The 21,282-nt window shown below is 40.7% G+C and overlaps 1 protein-coding gene and 1 long non-coding RNA gene across 3 annotated transcripts in view; one reads left to right on the plus strand and one right to left on the minus strand.

Annotated features, from left to right (window-relative positions):
* Nucleotides 1-21,282, plus strand: part of LOC143775873 (bifunctional heparan sulfate N-deacetylase/N-sulfotransferase 4-like) — a 1,078,686-nt gene that overhangs the window by 179,166 nt on the left and 878,238 nt on the right. The window lies entirely within an intron of this gene.
* Nucleotides 15,088-15,661, minus strand: LOC143775841 (uncharacterized). The gene is made up of 2 exons (XR_013215721.1): nucleotides 15,510-15,661; nucleotides 15,088-15,350 (listed from the first exon to the last, which is right to left on the minus strand). It is a non-coding gene; the product is annotated as an uncharacterized LOC143775841 (long non-coding RNA).

The following is a 21,282-nucleotide window of genomic DNA, read 5'->3' on the forward strand; positions in this document are numbered from 1 at the left end:
CATAGGGGTTTCAATGTAAATCTCGAAATACATGATTCAGACAGAACTGCTGGCGGAAGATTCCCTATAATGAAACAGATGGAGGCAAGTTTGGACACACCTTCTCATTTAAAGATTTTTCTGTATTCTCATGACTATGAAAGTTGTACATTCACACTGAAGGCATCAAAACTATGAATTAACACATGTGGAATTATATACTTAACAAAAAAGTGTGAAACAACCGAAATTATGTCTTATATTCTAGGTTCTTCAAAGTAGCCACCTTTTACTTTGATGACTGCTTTGCACATTCTTGACATTCTTTTAAAGAGCTTCATGATGTAGTCACTGGGAATGGTTTTCACTTCACAGGTGTGCCCTGTCAGGTTTAATGAGTGGGATTTTGTGCCTTATAAATGGGGTTGGGACCATCAGTTGTGTTGTGCAGAAGTCTGGTGGATATACAGCTGATAGTCCTACTGAATAGACTATTAGAATTTGTATAATGGCAAGAAAAAAGCAGCTAAGTAAGGAAAAATGAGTGGCCATCATTACTTTAAGAAATGAAGGTCAGTCAGTCCGAAAAATTGGGAAAGCTTTGAAAGTGTCCCCAAGTACAGTGGCAAAAATATCAAGCGCTACAAAGAAACTGGCTCACATGAGGACCACCCCAGGAAAGGAAGACCAAGAGTCACCTCTGCTTCTGAGGATAAATTTATCCAAGTCACCAGCCTCAGAAATTGCAGGTTAACAGCAGCTCAGATTAGAGACACGGTCAATGCCACATAGAGTTCTAGCAGCAGACACATCTCTACAACAACTGTTAGAGGAGACTTTGTGCAGCAGGCCTTCATGGTAAAATAGCTGCTAGGAAACCACTGCTAAGGACAGCCAACAAGCACAAGAGACATGTTTGGACTAAAGAAGACAAGGAATGGACATTAGACCAGTGGAAATCTGTGCTTTCAACAGGACAATGACCCTAAACACACTTTCAGGCTGTGTAAGGGCTATTTGACCAAGAAGGAGAATGATGTGTTGCTACGCCAGATGACCTGGCCTTCACAGTCACCAGACCTGAACCCAATCGAGATGGTTTGAGGTGAGCTGGACCGCAGAGTGAAGACAAAAGGGCCAACAAGTGCTAAGCATCTCTGGGGACTCCTTCAAGATTGTTTGAAGACCATTCCCGGTGACTACCTCTTGAAGCTCATCAAGAGAATGCCAAGAGTGTGCAAAGCAGTCATCAAAGCAAAAGGTGGCTACTTTGAAGAACCTAGAATATAAAACATAATTTCAGTTGTTTCACACTTTTTCTATAATTCCACATGGGTTAATTCATATTTTTGATGCCTTCAGTGTGAATGTACAATTTTCATAGTCATTAAAATACAGAAAAATCTTTAAATGAGAAGGTGTGTCCAAACTTTTGGTCTGTACTGTATATGTGTGTGTCAATGACATATATATACTGTATATACGTCTGTCAAAAGAGAATAGTAGACAGCACCACCAGTTGTATGAATTGTTGTATTGAACCTGCACACTCTTCTCTCTACTCACCCCCGAGGCATGAAAGATTTTACTATGTTTGAATAAAGGATCAACCCATTTTAAAGGATCGGTGAGTGTTACCATGTTTATCTTCGAATATGGATATATACAGTTATATGAAAAAGTTTGGGCACCCCTATTAATCTTAAGCTTAATGTTTTATAAAAATTGGGTCTTTTGCAACAGCTATTTCAGTTTCATATATCTAATAACTGTTGGACACAGTAATGTTTCTGCCTTGAAATGAGGATTATTGTACTAACAGAAAATGTGCAATCTGCATTCAAACAAAATTTGTGCAATGCGTTGTTTTTGCACCTCTCATATGTCTGTATTCCTCTCTAGTGTGACCCCAGCCTACCTCTGCAGCCTCTTCATAGTGATTGGATTCCATGGGGGTTTCATCTGTCACATCACCTGGAGATTTTAATGGAAATCCCAATGTAAGTGCTCAGCTTAGAGCGCCGGATAAATGTGATCCCAAACATTTTGAATAATGGTCCCAATAAAAGCTTCAACTCAATCCCTCAAAAAGGCAAGTCCTCACTCAGGGTCATTATCTGTTAACTGAAATATAGGATGCTTCCACGTTACTGGAAGCTCTGGAAAAGCAAAATGGATCATTGCCCCTGTTAGCTTTGGCAGATTGCACTAAATAAATTTATTAGAGAATTGCATTTGCAACCTGGGGTCTACCGTGCAGAGATGTAAAGCTGAAGCTAGTGTGAGCAATGACGGAACACACAGCGAGTGATTGCTTGCATATACTGAGTTAAGCATCACTCAGTGAACTGCGCCAGAAATGGAATAGATGCCCTGCAAAAGAGCTGTGTCACTCGCACACAGTATTGGTATAGATGCTCTGCAATAGAGCTGTGTCATTGGCACACAGTAATGGAAAAGATGTTCTGCAGTAGATCTGTGTCACTCGCACACAGTAATGGAAAAGCTGCTCTGCAGTAGAGCTGTGTCAATTGCACACAGTAATAGAAAAGGCATGATGCTAGATACGATCCCTGTTAACCTCACAGGTGAGGGAAGCCCGCTCACGGGGTAAAAAGCAATCATTAGTAGTGTTGAGCGATACCGTCCAATACTTGAAAGTATCGGTATCGGAAAGTATCGGCCGATACCGGCAAAGTATCGGATCCAATCCGATACCGATACCCGATACCAATACAAGTCAATGGGACTCAAGTATCGGACGGTATTCCTGATGGTTCCCAGGGTCTGAAAGAGAGGAAACTCTCCTTCAGGCCCTGGGATCCATATAAATGTGTAAAAGAAAGAATTAAAATAAAAAATATCGCTATACTCACCTCTCCGACGCAGCCTGGACCTCAGCGAGGGAACCGGCAGCGTTGTTTGTTTAAAATTCGCGCTTTTACTTGGTTACGTGAAGTCCCGGCTTGTGATTGGTCAGGGCGGCCATGTTGCCGGGACGCGGACCAATCACAGCAAGCCGTGACGAAATTACGTCACGGCTTGCTGTGATTGGTCCGCGTCCCGGCAACATGGCCGCCATTAACCAATCACAAGCCGGGACGTCACGGGAGGCTGGAAACGCGCCCATTTTAAAAAGCGCGCGTGTCCAGCCTCCAGTGACGTCCCGGCTTATGATTGGTCACGGCGCCATGTTGCCGGGACGCGGACCAATCACAGCAAGCCGTGACGAAATTACGTCACGGCTTGCTGTGATTGGTCCGCGTCCCGGCAACATGGCCGCCATTAACCAATCACAAGCCGTGACGTCACGGGAGGCTGGACACGCGCGCTTTTTAAAATGGGCGCGTGTCCAGCCTCCCGTGACGTCCCGGCTTGTGATTGGTTGCGCCGCGGTCAACCAATCACAAGCCGGGAGGCTGGACACGCGCGCATTTTAAAATTTTAAAATGGGCGCGTGTCCAGCCTCCCGGCTTGTGATTGGTTGATCGCGGCGCAACCAATCACAAGCCGGGACGTCACGGGAGGCTGGACACGCGCCCATTTTAAAATGCGCGCATGTCCAGCCTCCCGTGATGTCACGGCTTGTGATTGGTTGCGTCTCCCATGTGACTGCGACGCAACCAATCACAAAGCCGGGACGTAATTTTGAAATCCTTAAGGACCTGAAATTACGTCACGGCTTGCTGTGATTGGTTGCGTCGCCCATGTGACTGCGACGCAACCAATCACAACGCCGGAACGTAATTTTAAAATCCTGAAGGACCTGAAATTACGTCACGGCTTGCTGTGATTGGTTGCGTCCCGGTCACATGGGCGGCACGCAACCAATCACAAGCCGGGACTCACGTAAAGGAAAGAAAAGCGCGAATTTTAAACAAAGAACGCTGCCGCTTCCCTCAGTAAGGTGCAGGCTGCGTCGGAGAGGTGAGTATAGCAATATTTTTTATTTTAATTCTCTCTTTTACACATTTTTACATTAATGTTGTTTCGATACCGATACCCGATATCACAAAAATATCGGATCTCGGTATCGGAATTCCGATACAGCAAGTATCGGCCGATACCCGATACTTGCAGTATCGGAATGCTCAACACTAATCATTAGTCAAACAGTCGGCAAAAGCACCCAACAAACTCTCCTCCATAGGTGCCGGAATTCTAATGGTTAAACACTAGCCCTGAATTCCTACAATCTCCTCTCTTGAGAACTGGAATTGTAATAGCTTATCGCCAACCCTGAGCACATGCTGACAAAGACCACACTGATGCAGTGTCCCATACACACATGCAGTGAGATTGATAGTAGAACAGCCGCGTGCGCCTCTGAGACCCTTTTATATGTTCAGCTCATGTCCATCGGCCACATCACCAGAGCAGCTGATGACTGACCACCAATGAGACATCGCCACATCACGAACATGCCCAGTAGGGTGATTTCTGGACTTAGTTTCCAAGGCATTCGCAGATCGCTGCCTACCGCTGGTTACCATAGGCTTGGCTAAAGAGCCAGCAGTAACCATATGAACAGGATGAGCCTGAGAAAGACGCAAGGACCAACGTCTATGCTCAACAGTACCCACAGTGGCCAAAGCTGAATGGGAGACCGCAGATGCAGGCAAGGCTTGGGATCTACCTTGTGCAGCCAGAGAATCCCGATGTCTAACAGCCCCCCAAAAGAAATTAAGCAAATTTTACTCTCCCAATTCGAATGCCCCCTTCATTCTGAGACCCAGTATGCATAATCTACCTTCAGCGTTCACATTTGGCAGGGTTATAATTTCCAAAATGGGGTCACATGGGGGAGATTCTGTTCTCTAGCACTTAAAGTCTCTTTATATGGAGTTCTTAAGCTGTTCTAGGAAAATCTGTGCTCCTGGAGGCAAATAGCGCTCCACACTACTGAGACTCCGTATGGCTAAGCAGTACTGTACAGCCACATATGGGGTATTTCTATATTCAGCAGAAATTATGGGACAAATTCTGTTGACAATGTTACCTACTTGTGTGAAAATGTGAAATCTTTGGCTAAAATAAAATTTTTGTGGTAAAAATATGCCGTATTTTTTGGACTATAAGACGCACCGGACCATAAGGCACACCCCAAATTTGGGGTGAAAATTGCAGAAAAAAAGATTTTTTATAAGATGGGGGTCCGTCTTATTGTCCGAATTTACAGTATCTTACCTGAGGGCTGGTGGTGGCAGAGCAGGGTCACAGGAGGCATGGTGTCGGCAGAGGTGGGGTGATGCGGTACGGCGTGCACCTGAGCAGGGTCCCTTCCTGCTTAGGAGGGCGACGCCACGGCCTGGTGTCCATGGGAGGGTTGCAGCAGTGGTTACCGGCAGAGGTGCTGGGATGAGGAGGTCCTGGGATGAGGAGGTCCTGGGATGAGGAGGTGCTGGGATGAGGAGGCGCAGTGAGAGGTATGGCGTCAGAGGGGTCCCTTTCCCCGGTGAGGTGATGCAGCAGCCCGGTAAGCAGCAGAGCCAGGTGAATACTGTTGTTAGCGGTGGCGGCCATTTCCCGAGGCCGCGAATGCGCAGATGAAGCGCTCTGCTTCCCGGGGCTTCAGGAAAATGGCCGCGGGATGCCGCGCATGCGCAGATGGAGATCGCGGCGGCCATTTTCCTGAAGCCCCAGGAAGTAGAGAGCTCCATCTGCGCATGCGCAACCTCCGGAAGATGGCCACCACCACCACTAACAACAGGATTCACCCGGCTCTGCTGATTACCGGGCTGCTGCATCACCTCAACGGGGAAAGGGACCCCGCTCACTGCACCTCCTCATCCCTGCACGTCTGCCGCCGCACCTCTGCCACCACACCTCTGCCACCGTACCTCTGCCACCACGGTAAGCCTGCATTGCGACTATTAGATGCACCCCCCATTTTCCCCCCTTTTTTTGGGGGGAAAAAGTGCGTCTTGTAATCCGAAAAATACGGTAGTTACTTTTTCTTCACTGTTCAATGGCATAAAATTCTGTGACCCAACAATGGTGTCAAAATGATCACTGCACCCATAGATTAATTAATCAATTGATGTATTTTATAAAATTGGGTCACTTATGAGGAGTCCTGATGTTCTGCAACCTCAGGGGCTCTCCTAGTGGGTCATGGCACCCTCAAACCATAATAGTAAAATCTGCTCTACAATATGATGCTCCTTCACTTTTGAGTGAGTCAAAAAGTAGTTTTCACTCACACACGGAATTGGCACACTCCTGAGAAATTGCACAATAAATGTCGGGGTCCATTTTCTCCTGTTACACTTGAGAAAATAAAAAATATGGAGCTAAAAGAAAAATTTTGCTGAAAAAATGTGATTTTTTTAAAAAAAATTCTTAGCTCTGTTATAAACTTCTGTATAGCACCTTGTGGTTCAAGATGGTCACCACACATTTAGATAAGTTCCTTGAAGGGTCTTATTTCCAAAATGGTATCACTTTTCATTTTCATGGCTTTACTTTATAAACTTATGTGAAACATTTGGGGGTTCAGGTTGCTTACGAAACATCTATATAAGTCACTTGAGGGGTCTAGTTTCCAAAATAGGGTCACTTGTGGGGGGTTTCCACTGTTTAGGCACATAAGAGGATCTCCAAACGTGACATGGCGTCATCTCTCAATTCCAGCTAATTTTATGTTCAAAACCTCAAATGGTGCTCCTTCCATTCTGAGCCCTGCCATGCCCATAAAGAGTGGTCTTCCTCCAGACATGGAGTGTCGGCATACTCAGAAGAAATTTCACAACAAATCATGTGGTTCATTTTCTCCTGACACCCTTGAAAAAATTAAACAAATTGTGTCCGAAGTAGATTTTTTGTGAAAAAAAAGTTAAATGTTCATTCTTTTCTTCCACATTGCTTCAGTTCTTGTGAAGCATCGGAAGGATTAAAAAACTTCTTGAATGTGGTTTTGAACACCTTGAGGGGTGCAGTTTTTAGAATGGTGTCAATTTTAGGTATTTTCTGTCTAAGGCCGGCCTCACACTCAGCGTATGTAAGTACGGTCCGTTTTTTACGGCCGTAATACGCAGAAAAGTCCCCAAAATAGTGATCCGTATGTCACCCGTAGGCAGGGTGTGTCAGCGTATTTTGCGCATGGCATCCTCCGTATGTAATCCGTATGGCATCCATACTGCGATATTTTCTCGCAGGCTTGCAAAACCGACATCTAATGGATTTATGTGCTCAAATGTTCGTTAAAACATATATACAGTATATATATATATATATATATATATATATATATATATATATATATATGTCATTGAGACACACATATATATATTCTGTATTTATATTTAATTCAGCGCGATATATGTGAAAAGCCGGTAATTCAATTGCCGGCTTTTCATTTCTCCTTCACAAACCCGACAGGATATGAGACATGGTCTACATACAATAAGCAACCACGGAGAGAAAAAAACTGGCATAAAGTGCCAATATGCACAGAAGGTTTTTATTAAGTAATAAAATAAAATAACAAAAAACAGCAAAAAACAACAGTAAATGCAAGGTAACTGCTAAGAAGCAGGGACAACCACAGTTAGTTATACGTACCACATATAATCCCCACTAATGCCTGCATACATATACATACATCCATCCACTACATTGTGTAGGGGTAAAATACCCTGTAAAAGTACATGATGGCAATGTAATGGAACCAAATGACATCTAAAGTAAACAGCGGCACTTACATGGGAAGGATCGTTAGCAATGTGTGGCGTCCCCGCCGCCCCAACGCACGTTTTGCTTCTTCGTCAGGAGGCGTGTTAAATCATTTTACAGCCAGGAGCTGTGCTAATGCACTCGCTCGTGCCTGTAAACCCCCGTTTACTGAAAGGAAAGCTGGGTGATCTGTAGTTACCTTGAGTCGCGGTGATGCGCCCTCTGCTGGATGTCCTCATATGAACTCGAGCGTGGGAACTTTTCCAAGGCTCCAGTTCATGAGGACATCCAGCAGAGGGCGCATCACCGCAACTCAAGGTAACTACAGATCACCCAGCTTTCCTTTCAGTACCCGGGGTTTACAGGCACGAGTGAGTGCATTAGCACAGCTCCTGGCTGTAAAATGATTTAACCCCTTCAGATGGATTTACATCGTGGGACATAACGACGGAAGGTATGGAATATTGTTGTTTGTTTTTTTTACTTTGCTTCAGGACGATGGTCTTCTGGTGGATTAAGAGTCTAATAAAATATTACAACGACATGAGTCTTTATTTCATTAAAATACTTTGTAATCATGTGTGTGTGTTTTATTAACCATTTAGTACTATTGGATTAATAATGGAAAGGTGTCATAATTGACACCTCTCCATTATTAATCTGGCTTAATGTCACCTTACAATAGCAAGGTGACATTAACCCTTCATTACCCCATATCCCACTGCTACACGGGAGTAGTAAGAGAGTGGCCAAGTGCCAGAATAGGCGCATCTTTCAGATGTGCCTTTTCTGGGGTGGCTGGGGGCAGATGTTTGTAGCCAGGGGGGCCAGTAACCATGGACCCTCTCTAGGCTAATAATATATGCCCTCAGTCACTGGCTTTACCACTCTGGCGGCGAAAATTGCGCGGGAGCCCACGCCAATTTTTTCTGCAATTTAACCCTTTATTTTAGCAGCTACAGCGCCCAAATTTTGCACATACACACTACTAACATTAGTAGTGTGGAATATGCAAAAAAAAAGGGATATGAGATGGTGTACTGTATGTAAACCATGTCTCATATCCTGTTGGGTTTGGGAAGGAGAAATGAAAAGCCGGCAATTGAATTACAGGCTTTTCTCTCTAACACCGGTGCGTAGTTCTCGCAGGTCACACTGCTGGTCCATGTGTAATCCGTATTTTTCTCGCCCCCATAGACTTTCATTGGCGATTTTTTTGCGCAATACGGTGACAAACGCAGCATGCTGCGATTTTGTACGGCTGTACAAGACCGTATAATACGGATCAGTAAAATACGGCTGATAGGAGCTGGGACATAGAGAATCATTGGGCCGTGTGTTATGTGTATTTTACGGACGTAGTTTATGCGCTCATACGTCCGTAAAACTCGCTAGTGTGAGGCCGGCCTTATAGGGTCCAAAGTCACTTCAAATATTATGTGGTCCCTAAAAAAAATGGTTTTGTAAGTTTTTTGGGAAAAATGGGAAATTGCTGGTCAATTTTTGACAGTTATAACTTCCTAACAAAATAAAATTTAGTTTCAAAAATTGTGCTGATGTAAAGTAGACATGTGAAAAATGATATTAACTATTTTGTGCGAGATAACGCTCTGATTTAGGGGCTTAAAAATTAATAGTTTGAAAATTGTGAAATTTTCTAAATTTTTGCCAAATTTACATTTTTTTATAAACACAAATAATGTTGAAGAAATTTTACAAATATCATAAAATACAATATGTCACAAAAAACATCTCAGAATCAGTGTAATCAATTGAAGCGTTCCAGAGTTATAACCACATAAAGTGACAGTGGTTAGATTTCAAAATTAAGGCCTGGTCATTAACCTACAAAGTGGTTTGGTCCTTAAGGGGTTAATCCCTTCACCCTGAAGTGTGTTTTCGCCTTGCTGGCCAGGTCAATTTTTTCAATTCTGACCACTGTCAATTTATGAGGTCATAACTCTGGAATGCGTAAATGGATCCCACTGATTCTGAGATATGTTTTCATAACATATTGTACGTCATGATAGTGGTAAAATTTATTTGCTATAACTTACATTTATTTGTGAAAAAAGCGAAAATTTTGAGAAAATGTTGAAAGTTTAGAAATTTTCAAAATTTAATTCTCATTCCCTTAATTCAGAAATTCATATCACACAAAATAGTTAATAAATAACATTTTTCAGATGTCTACTTTACATCAGTACACTTTTTGAAACATTATTTTTTGGTTAGGAAATTATAAGGGTTAAAAGTTGACCAGTGATTTTCTCCATTTTACAACAAAATTTTAAAAATATTTTTTTTAGGGACCGCCACAAATTTAAAGTGACTTTGAGGGGCCTATATGACATAGAATACCACAAATTGACCTCATTCTAATAACTAAACCCCTCAAGGTGTTCAAAACCAAATTCACAACGTTTTTTTAACCCTTCTGGTGCTTCAGAGGAATTAATAAAATGTGGAAGAAAAAAAATAAACTTGTAACTATTTTTTACAAAAATTTTCATTCAGACCTTTTTTTTCAGTTTTTCAAGCATAACAAAGAAAATAGACTATAAAATTTGTTGTGCAATTTCTCCTGAGCATGCCGATACCCCATATGTATGGTAAAACTAACACAGCAGGGCTCGGAAGGGAAGGAAAGCCATTTCACTTTTTGAATGTAAAATTTGCTGGAATAATTAGAGGTCGCCATGTTGTTATTGGGAAGCCCCTGATGTGATTAAACAGTGGAACCCCAAATGTTACACCATTTTGCAAAGCAGACCCCTCAGAGAATTTATCTAGATATGTATTGAGCACCTTGAACCCGAGGTTCACAGAAGCTTATAAAATTGAGCATCAATTTCCAACAAAAATGATTTTTTGCCCTAAATTTTGCATTTTCACAAGGACAAGAAGAGAAATGAATGCCAACAAATGCGCAATTTCTCCTTAGTACACCAATGCCACATATGTGGTCGAAAGCTACTATTGAAGCACAAAGCAATGCTTTATAGGGAAAGAGCACCAAATTACAGTGCAGATTTAGCTTCACTGGTTTGAGGGTGCCTTGTCACATTGGCATAGCCCCTGAGGTGCCGGAACAGCACAACAACTAATAAGTGACCTCATTTTACAAACTATACCTCTCAGTGAATTAATCTAGGGCTGCAGTGATCATATTGACACCACAGGTGTGTCACAGAATTTTATACTATTTTGCAGTGAAGAAAAATTAATTTACATTTTTACCACCAAGATTCTGTGTGAGCCCCAAATTTTACATTTTCATTCTGGGAAATGGGTAAAAATGGCACCACAATTTGTCCCACAATGTCTGAATGTAGAAAAAAACCCATATATGGTTGTAAAGTACTGCTTAACTACATGGTGAGACATGGGAGGGATGGGGCTCTATTTGTCTCCTGGAAGGCAGATTTTCTTAGAAGTTTATGGACTCCATATACAGAGCCCCTAAGTGCTAGAAGAGCAGAATCCCCCTTCAAGTGATCACATTTTGGAAATTACACCCCCTTGGGAATTTATCTACAGCTGTAGTGATGATGTTTACTCCATGGGTGTTTTCCAGAAACAAGCAGTAGTGGATGTTGATGAGTGAAAATTGTAAACTACCATTGTAGTGACCAGTGTGATGAAGTGATCAGTATGTTTTAGTGATCAGTACATTATGACCAGCTCATGCTTCTGGAGGCATGCACTTGTAAATTAGGCATGCTCTCATCACTGCAAAAATGCAAAACATGTGAGCACCAAATATGGTTTAGACACACTGGGACTCAGAAGGGAGGGGTGCATTTAGATTTGCTGGAGCAGAAATTGATGATTTTCTTTTGAGAGATAAGGAGCCATTTCACTTTTCAAGAGCCTTTAACCAGTAACGTGGAAACCCCCATTATTTCCATTGACAGATGACGGACCTAAGTGGGGACTTGCTTTTTTTGTGGAGTGAGTTGAATCTTTTGCTGGGAACATTTCACATAACATTTAGGATCACATTTATCCAGTACACTATGCTGAGTACTTACTTTGGGGTTTTCATCTAAATATCCGAGTGACATGACAGGGATGCATTCACTATAGTGAGGTAGCAAAGTTACTCTGGACTCCATCTGGCCTCTGTTCAGCATTGTCCTTCTTTTCAGAAATGTACAAGACTGTGATTAACCACACTTTTATGCATGTCTAAAAAAGCAGACACCGCAAGATCACAGGTCCTATGGCTTCTACAGTTCCTCTATCTGCCTCATTATATTCACTATTTCGCTGGGGGTTCCATCTGAATCATGTATTTCAGAGATTTACACAAAAAACCCAGTGTAAGTGCACAGCGTAGAGTGCAGGATAAATGTGAGCTGAGCCTTATTGTGCTCTTTGGTAGGCAGAATGAACAAATTAACAGCAGATGAAGAAATAGATTTATTTTTTACAACCTTCTTGTGTGGTATACGTGATTAGACAACTTTATTCTTTGGGTCGGTGCAATTACAGCAATACCAGATTTATGTTGAGTTTTAATGTTTGACTGCTGCTGCCATATTAAGACAGCTATATTTTTTTTCATATTTCAGCCAACAGACATGTACCATTCTTTTTTTTGTGAGAGGAGTTGATGTTCTTGTTGGTACCATTTTTGGGCATATGACATTTTTCGATCCCTAAAACAGAAATTCATGAATTGTTATTTTTTATACTGTTCTGCCTATGGTAAAATTTGATAAGGCAGCTTTTTTCTTTGTGTCAGTACGATTACAGCAATACCACTATTTAATAGAAAAAAATAATTATTTTTGCATCGCTTTATTCTGAGAGCTCTGCTTTATTGTTTTAATTTTTCCACTGAAGGAGCTTCATGGAGGCTTACTTTTTGCGGGACAAGGTGATGTTTTCAAACTTACAATTTTTTTTATATTTGTCTTTTTTATTGCATTTTATTACACTTTTTGTTCAGAGGTATGATGGTAGAGTATTCTTTTTTGCCTTTTTTTTATTTATTTCTTTGCGGTTTTCACTGAAGATGTTAACTAGTGGGACAGTTTTATAGGATAGGTCGTTCCAGACACGGCAATACCATATATGTGTACTTTTATTGTTTTTTTATATATTTAGATATTTAGTTATTGGAGATTTTTTTTTCATTTTTTTTTGTTCTTCATTTGGGGATTTTTTAAAATAGTTTACTCTTTTAACACCTTTCTGACCTCGGACAGAATAGTACATACGAGGTCAGATTCTCTGCTTTGATGTGGGCATCAGCAGTAAGTCGGCATCAAAGCCAGGACATGTCAGCTGTTTTGTACAGCTGACATGTGCCCGCATTAGCAGAGGGTGGAATCGCAATCCACCCACTGCTATGAACTAGTTAAATGCCGCTGTCAATCAGCACTTCTAGCGCTTCTGGCCATTGGGCCGGAAATGAGCGCATTGCTGACCCGTCACGTGATCGGGGGTCAGCGATGGGTCGGCATGACAACCAGAGGTCTATTGAAGACCTCTATGGGGGTTGATGCCAGATTGCTGTGAGCGCCACCCTGTGGTAGGCGCTCATAGCAATGTAGAAATTCTACTACATAGGAGCGATCTGAGCATCGCTCCTATGTAGCAGAGACAATCTGGCTATGCCAGCTTCTAGCCTCCAATGGAGGCTACTTAAGCATGGCAAAAGTAAAAAAAAATGTTTTAAAAAATATGAAAAATAAAAAAATATAAAAGTTTAAATCACCCCCCTTTCGCCCCATTCAAAATAAAACAATACAAAAATCAAATATACACATATTTGGTATCGCCACATTCAGAATCGCCAGATATATCAATTAAAAAAAATTAACCTAATCGCTAAATGGCGTAGCGAGAAAATAATTAGAAAAGTGAGAATTACGTTTTTTTGGTCTTGGGGACATTGCATTAAAATGCAATAGTGGGCGATCAAAAGAACGTATCTGCATCAAAATGGTATCATTAAAAATATCTCGGCATGCAAAAAATAAGCCCTCACCCAACCCCAGATCACGAAAAATGGAGATGCTACGGGTATCAGAAAATTGCACAATTTTTTTTTAGCAAAGTTTGGAATTTTTTTACCACTTAGATAAAAAATAACCTAGAAATGTTTGGTGTCTATGAACTAGTAACCTGGAAAATCATAATGACAGATCAGTTTTAGCATTTAGTGAACCTAGCCAAAAAGACAAACAAAAAACAAGTGTGGGATTGCACTTTTTTTGCAGTTTGCAATTTCATCGCACTTGGAATTTTTTTCCTGTTTTCTAATTCATGACATGCAAAAACCAATGATGTCGTTCAAAAGTACAACTTGTCCCGCAAAAAGTCCTCACATGGCCATATTGGCAGATTAATAAAAAAAGTTATGGCTCTTGGAAGGAGGGGAGTGAAAAATGAAAACGCAAAACCGAAAAAAGCTGGGATCATGAAGGGGTTAAGAAATTTTTACATTTTTCCACATTGTCCCAGGTTGTCACATCACTGTACAGTTATGAATCACTGATCTATTACTCTGCAATGCTTCTGCACTGCAGAGTATCAGAGCAACATCTGACAGGCAGGGGAAGAGGCATGTCAGCTCCTTCTTTTAGTAGCTGCTCACAAGCAACCTTCCCTGCAGGAACAATGACCTCATGGCCATCTTATTTCTGATGGTCATCATGGAGGCCATCAGCAAAATGTGATCATGCTGTGCTCATGGATGCTCACTCACTGTGCGATGCTCCTCAATATTGCTGTCACTATTGACAGTGGCATTAGAGGTTTAAACACCCATTATTGTGTTTCAGCACTGTTACGTCTAACAGAAATCCCAATCTCCTATAAACGCTCCACGGACTGGCGTTCATTGGAGACTTGTAATGACAGGCACGGGGTCATATGCAGAACCCCGGTTGAAATGACAAATTAGCAGCACCACACAATCGTGTGACAGGGATGCCGATGGTGGGTTGAATGTCGCGTTTCCGGCAAGCACATGTTAAATCAGTTGATTGACCACAATATTTAACTAGTTAACATTCGAGGGTGGAGCACCACTCCACCTGTGACTGTTTAAGGCTCATGTTGTCTTGATTAAATCAGTGATCATATGTGGGGAAAAATGTGTGCACTGTGTGCATGCCCCCATCAAAAGTAGGGAAGAGACCTTTGTCATACATATATATCAAAGGTCATAAAGGTGTTAAAGAAGCACTTTCTTTTCCCCTTATGTTAGCCATGGGTAAAGTGTGTGCATTAAAATGCTTACCCATTGCTGTCTTTAACCGTCCATCAGGGGCAATATGTTTCATAACGAGTTTAGGGGCATTGCACCTGTCCGGCACAGGCTAGAAAATTGGCTATATTTTCCTTTTTAAAAAATTTCAATGCTCTAAAAGTGATCAGTTACCTTAATAGGAATGTAATAAAAGAGAATACACATAATCAGGTGGAAAAAAAATGTTTAATAACCAGAAAAGTAATATGTTTCTATGTCTTGAGCATCCTCCTCACTCTCTCCATCTTGATCTGTATCAGACACATCTGGACATTCTTCCACATCATCTTCTGAATCAATGTCACTTTCTTCCCCTAAATCTTCTAGCTGTAAGGGGTCTGTCTCATCATCAAGCAGTATATTTTGTACTTGCTCAACATGAAGGGCATTGGACAAGTCAAATATTCTCCTCGCCATTTCAGAAGAAAAGCTGAAGCAAGAGAGAGAATATGTGTTAGGGCGCAATGTGACTGAGAAGCACACTCTTATTTCTAACAAAACCTTCTATGACAAATCCACAAATTTAGCACTAGCTATTCATAAAACAAGCTAAAAAAAATTGGGATGAATAAAAACAGCAAATTCTAACCGTCAAAGGTGTGACGCATTCAGGGGCAATGAGCCGGAGAAGCCAAAACACTGATATCTGATCTCCTGCAGCTCTGCAGCACAAGAGGCTTCTCAGGTTTCACACAGCCTTTATAGTTAGGAAGGTACTGGGAGGAGGGTGTTTCCCAGACAAACCACTGAAAATAGAGAAATGAAACTAAGTGAGCTGCACCTGTCAGATCAGTTGCCCCTGACGGAGGGTTAATTGTTTCAAGCGGTCCTACTGGCCCATTTTGTATCGTATGATCACAGCTCTGATTTGCTGGCTCACAGAACAGACCATTGGTGCCTTCATTAATGTAAACTTATGAGAACCTCGTTCTGAATCTCAGGCTGTGTGCACACGATGCAGAATTAGTGCGGATCTGCAGCGGATTTTTCGACTCAGAAACACTGCAGTTCCGCAAAGTGATTTATAGTACAATGTAAATCAATAGAAAAAAATGCTGTTCTAATGGTGTGGAAAAATCGGCATGAAAACCGCTGCGGATCAAAAGAAGTAGCATGCTGCTTCTTCTGTGTGGAACTGCAGTGTTTCTGACCCCTCCCATTATAGAAATCCGCAGGGGTAAAAATGCAGAAAATCACACAAAATCCGCATAAATTCCGCAACAAAAAAACACAAAATCCACATAAAATCCGTGGCAAATCTGCACCTGCGTTTTCTACCAGGAGATGCAGATTTTGTGCGGAAAATTCTGCACCCCAATCCGCAACGTGTGCACATAGCCATATACATAAAATAAGAAGGAAAAGCGCCATGAAGCTACTAGGCACAATCCCAGTAACATGGTGCAGAAGACGACTGGAGCAGCACTGGAAAAGGAGGAAGACCATACTGCAAAAAATGTTTCGCCTTGGAGTTGTAGTCAGTTTTGGCCTTTATGACACAATTTTTTGAAATGTATTCCTGTTGTGTTCTAGGAAAAGTAACTTTATTTTTTTATAACGTCATAGACATTTGAGGTATTTGCTTTATTTATTTATTAGTTATATTTGCCATCATTTTGGGAAGCACATAACTTATTAACAAACTACTGGAGTAAGCAATATAGGCAAAACAGGAATAGTGATAATGTTTTTGCATTTTAAATTTTACGCTTTTGACCATGCTACTTGTACAAGTAAAATGTTAACTACATTGTGTGGATAGCATGGAATATACAACATTTCTGTAATTGTATTTTATGTATTACTTTTGTACAGTAAATACATTCTTTGAAAAAGTAATTTGTATTTGGATAACCATATTCTGAGATCTTTTTTTGCTGTTTTCAGTTAGCAGGCCCATATAAGGGCTTAACTTTTGAGTGACAACTTATAGTTTTCATTAGTGCCATTTTTTTTTAGCATACATTTGACTTTTTGATCACTTTTTATTATACTCTTGGTGGCAAGATGAACAAGCATTGGATATATTAGACATTTTATCTTATTCTCTGTGACAATGTGATCACCACAATACCAAAATGATACCTTTAGGCCGGCGTCACACTCGGCGTAAGACAATACGCCACGTATTATACGTCCGTACTACGGCCGTAATACGGAGAAATGTTCCCAAAAAAGTGATCCGTAGTCAGGGTGTGTCAGCGTATTTTGCGCATGGCATCCTCCGTATGTAATCCGTATGGCATCCGTACTGCGAGATTTTCGCGCAGGCTTGCAAAACCGACATCTAATGGATTTATGTGCTCAAATGTTCATTAAAACATATATACAGTATATATATATATATATATATATATATATATATATGTCATTGAGACACACATATATATATTCTGTATTTAGATTTCATTCAGCGCGATATCTGTGAACAGCCGGTAATTCAATTGCCGGCTTTTCATTTCTCCTGCACAAACCCGACAGGATATGAGACATGGTTTACATACAGTAAACCATCTCATATCCCCTTTTTTTTTGCATATTCCACACTACTAATGTTAGTAGTGTGTATGTGCAAAATTTCAGTGCTGTAGCTGCTGAAATAAAGGGTTAAATGGCGGAAAAAATTGTCGTGGGCTCCCGCGCAATTTTCTCCGCCAGAATGGTAAAGCCAGTGACTGAGGGCAGATATTAATAGCCAGGAGAGGGTCCATGGTTATTGGCCCCCCCGTGGCTACAAACATCTGCCCCCAGCCACCCCAGAAAAGGCACATCTGGAAGATGCGCCTATTCTGGCACTTGGCCACTCTCTTCCCACTCCCTGTAGCGGTGGGATATGGGGTAATGAAGGGTTAATGCCACCTTGCTATTGGAAGGTGACATTAAGCCAGATTAATAATGGAGAAGCATCAATTATGACACCTATCCATTATTAATCCAATTGTTGAAAAGGGTTAAAAAACACACACACACATGATTAAAAAGGATTTTAATGAAATAAACACAGCGGTTGTTGTAATAATTTATTGTTCTCGCAATCCATTTCCAGGCCCTCGCTTGGCAAAATAATAAACGCACAAGATACATACCTTCTGATGTCAGATCAGGTCCCACGAAGTAATCCATCTGAAGGGGTTAACTAATATTACAGGCACGAGCTGCGATAAACCACTCGCTGGTACCTGTAATCCCCGGGTGCTGAAAGGAAAGCAGGATCTGTACTTACATTGAGTCGCGGTGATGCGCCCTCTGGTGGATGTTCTCATGAACTGCAGCCTGGGAACTTTTTCCCACGCTCCAGGTCATATGAGGACATCCACCAGGGGGCGCCTCACCGCGACTGAAGGAAATGTAGGTCAATGACCTACATTTCATTCATTCGCCGGGGATTACAGGCACGGAGCACACAGCTGCATTAGCAGGGCTCCTGCCTGTAATATTAGTTAACCCCTTCAGATGGATTACATCGTGGGACGTGATCTGACATCAGAAGGTATGTATATTGTGCGTTTATTATTTTGCCAAGCGAGGGCCTGCAAATGGATTGCGAGAACAATAAATTATTACAACAACCGCTGTGTTAATTTCATTAAAATCCTTTTTAATCATGTGTGTGTGTTTTTTAACCCTTTCCTACAATTGGATTAATAATGGATAGGTGTCATAATTGACGCCTCTCCATTATTAATCAGGCTTAATGTCACCTTCCAATAGCAAGGTGGCATTAACCCTTCATTACCCCATATCCCACTGCTACACGGGAGTGGGAAGAGAGTGGCCAAGTGCCAGAATAGGCGCATCTTCCTCATGTGCCTTTTCTGGGGTGGCTGGGGGCAGATGTTTTTAGCCAGGGGGGGCCAATAACCATGGACCCTCTCCTGGCTATTAATATCTGCCCTCAGTCACTGGCTGTACCACTCTGGCGGAGAAAATTGCGCGGGAGCCCACGCCAATTTTTTCCGCCATTTAACCCTTTATTTTACAAGCTACAGTGCACAAATTTTGCACATACACACTACTAACATTAGTAGTGTGGAATATGCAAAAAAAATGGGGATATGAGATGGTTTACTGTATGTAAACCATGTCTCATATCATGTCGGGTTTGTGAAGGAGAAGGAAAAAGCCGGCAATTGAATTACCGACTTTTCACTAACACCGCTGCGTATTTCTCGCAAGTCACACTGCAGGTCCATGTGGAATCCGTATTTTTCTCGCCCCCATAGACTTTCATTGGCGTATTATTTGCGCAATACGCTGACAAACGCAGCATGCTGCGATTTTGTACGGCCGTAGAAAGCCGTATAATACTGAACCATAATATACGGCTAATAGGAGCAGCCCCATTGAGAATAATTGTGCCGTATGTAATGCGAGTTTTACGGACGTAGTTTCTGCGCTCTTACGTCCGTAAAACTCGCCAGTGTGACGCCGGCCAAATTCATATTTTGTTGCTTTTACACAATTAAAATATTTTGATTTTATTTCTTTATTACAATTTTCTGAACCCCAGAAATTACAAATTTTTTCCTTGATGGAGTAGTGTGAGAAATTGTTTTTTTTTTTTTTGCGGGACAAGCTATAATTTTCACTGGAATCATTAATGGATAAATACAACTTTTTGATCACTTTATCATTTTTTTTATATTCTTCTCACTCTGTCAAACTCACATGCCACTGGCTCTATTGACTGGAACATGTTGTTAGTAATATTGCTGGTACTGGAGAAAGTTCTGGTCCCAGCATATACAGGAGTTGGTTAGCTTTGTATTAAGATCTTGCTGTGGATGGCACAGACAAAATTCCTGCCATCCCTGAAATGTAACTGTTCTTATCAATTGCAGTCAACTACTTGTACTCTAGGAGCACAGATATATTAATTTGTGAGAACTTGAAGTGGTTACACATTGTACACACACTACTAAGGGAGTAGGCAATAATAAAAAAATCCCTGGAATAGTCTTCTAGAATTAACTTTGCTTTGACTGCAAGTTTTGTAATTCAGTTTAAAGAAAAATCATAGGACTATCTTTCTGTATCGTGTATTGCATTAACCTAGTGTTTTAAATGATTTATGTTAAAGTGCCAGAGGGTTATTTTGGCAGGATAACTAAAAAATCGAGTATGATTTATTTTCCCATCTGCTATCAACCCTGTTAGATGTAAATACGCTGTCTTATTTCCATTGTGAAGTTATTAATGTAAGGCTTAAAAAGGGAAACTGTGTGATTGCTTTATATAATTTTATAGAGTTTTTTAAAGTAGTAATGATATTTGCCACTCTTTGTATTCATTATATAGAAATATTCGATATCTTAACAAAGAAAACATCAAAAGCACATTGTGATTTATGATAGGATATAGTTTATTGGTCTTGTCCAGAACATTATATATATATATATATATATATATATATATATATATATATATATATATATATATATATATATATCTTTAGGCTCTAAAGTCACATATTTCACAGTAAAAAATACCTTTTGTAATTATACTAATAATTCAAATATTGATACCTACTTATAGATGTATTTAATAGATACTGTAACTATACTATATGTTATACAAAGACATGATAATACAGTTTGCCATAGTCTTCAAGGGATTTGTCAAATAATTGTATGTACACTTTCTGTAATCTATATTTTATTCTTATTTATTTGTAAGTTTCAGAAAAAAAGTGTCAAGTACCCTCTGAAATGTGTTATTATTTTTTATTAGGTAAATTTTGCAGGACTATTTTATGCACTAAACTATACAGTAAGTGTAGTTAAAACAAGGCTTTAAAGGGGCAGTTTTGTCAGGCTTCAGAACACTCTGATGTGAATTGTAGTGTTTTTTCTACATGGCCTGATATTTGACACTTAATCCCTTTATGACCTTGGATATATAGGTACGTCCAATGTAGCCTTGCACCTGTTTGCTGCAGGCTCCAGTGATGAGCCTATATCTTTTCCAGCACGTCAGCTGATTTCCTCATCTGACATGTGCCCCTAGCAGCCGCTAGTGGAATTGCAATCCATCCGGCTGTTAATATGTTAAATGCCGCTGTCAATCTCATATTTGGTATCACCTCTTTCAGAATAGCCCGATCTATAACTATATAAAAATAATTAATTATATCGCTAAACAACGTAACGATAAAAAAATCAAAATGCCAGAATTGTTTTTTTTGGTCACTGTTACATTGCATTAAAATGCAATAACTTGCAATCAAGATGGTATCAATGAAAACGTCAGCTCAGCACATATAAAATAAGCCCTCACCCAGCCACGGATCATGAAAAATGCTGCAGGTCTCTGAAAATGGCGATTTTATTTATTTTCTTTTTTTACAATTTTTTTTTTTAACC

Source organism: Ranitomeya variabilis, chromosome 1, assembly GCF_051348905.1.
Source record: "Ranitomeya variabilis isolate aRanVar5 chromosome 1, aRanVar5.hap1, whole genome shotgun sequence".
Classification (NCBI taxonomy): domain Eukaryota; kingdom Metazoa; phylum Chordata; class Amphibia; order Anura; family Dendrobatidae; genus Ranitomeya; species Ranitomeya variabilis.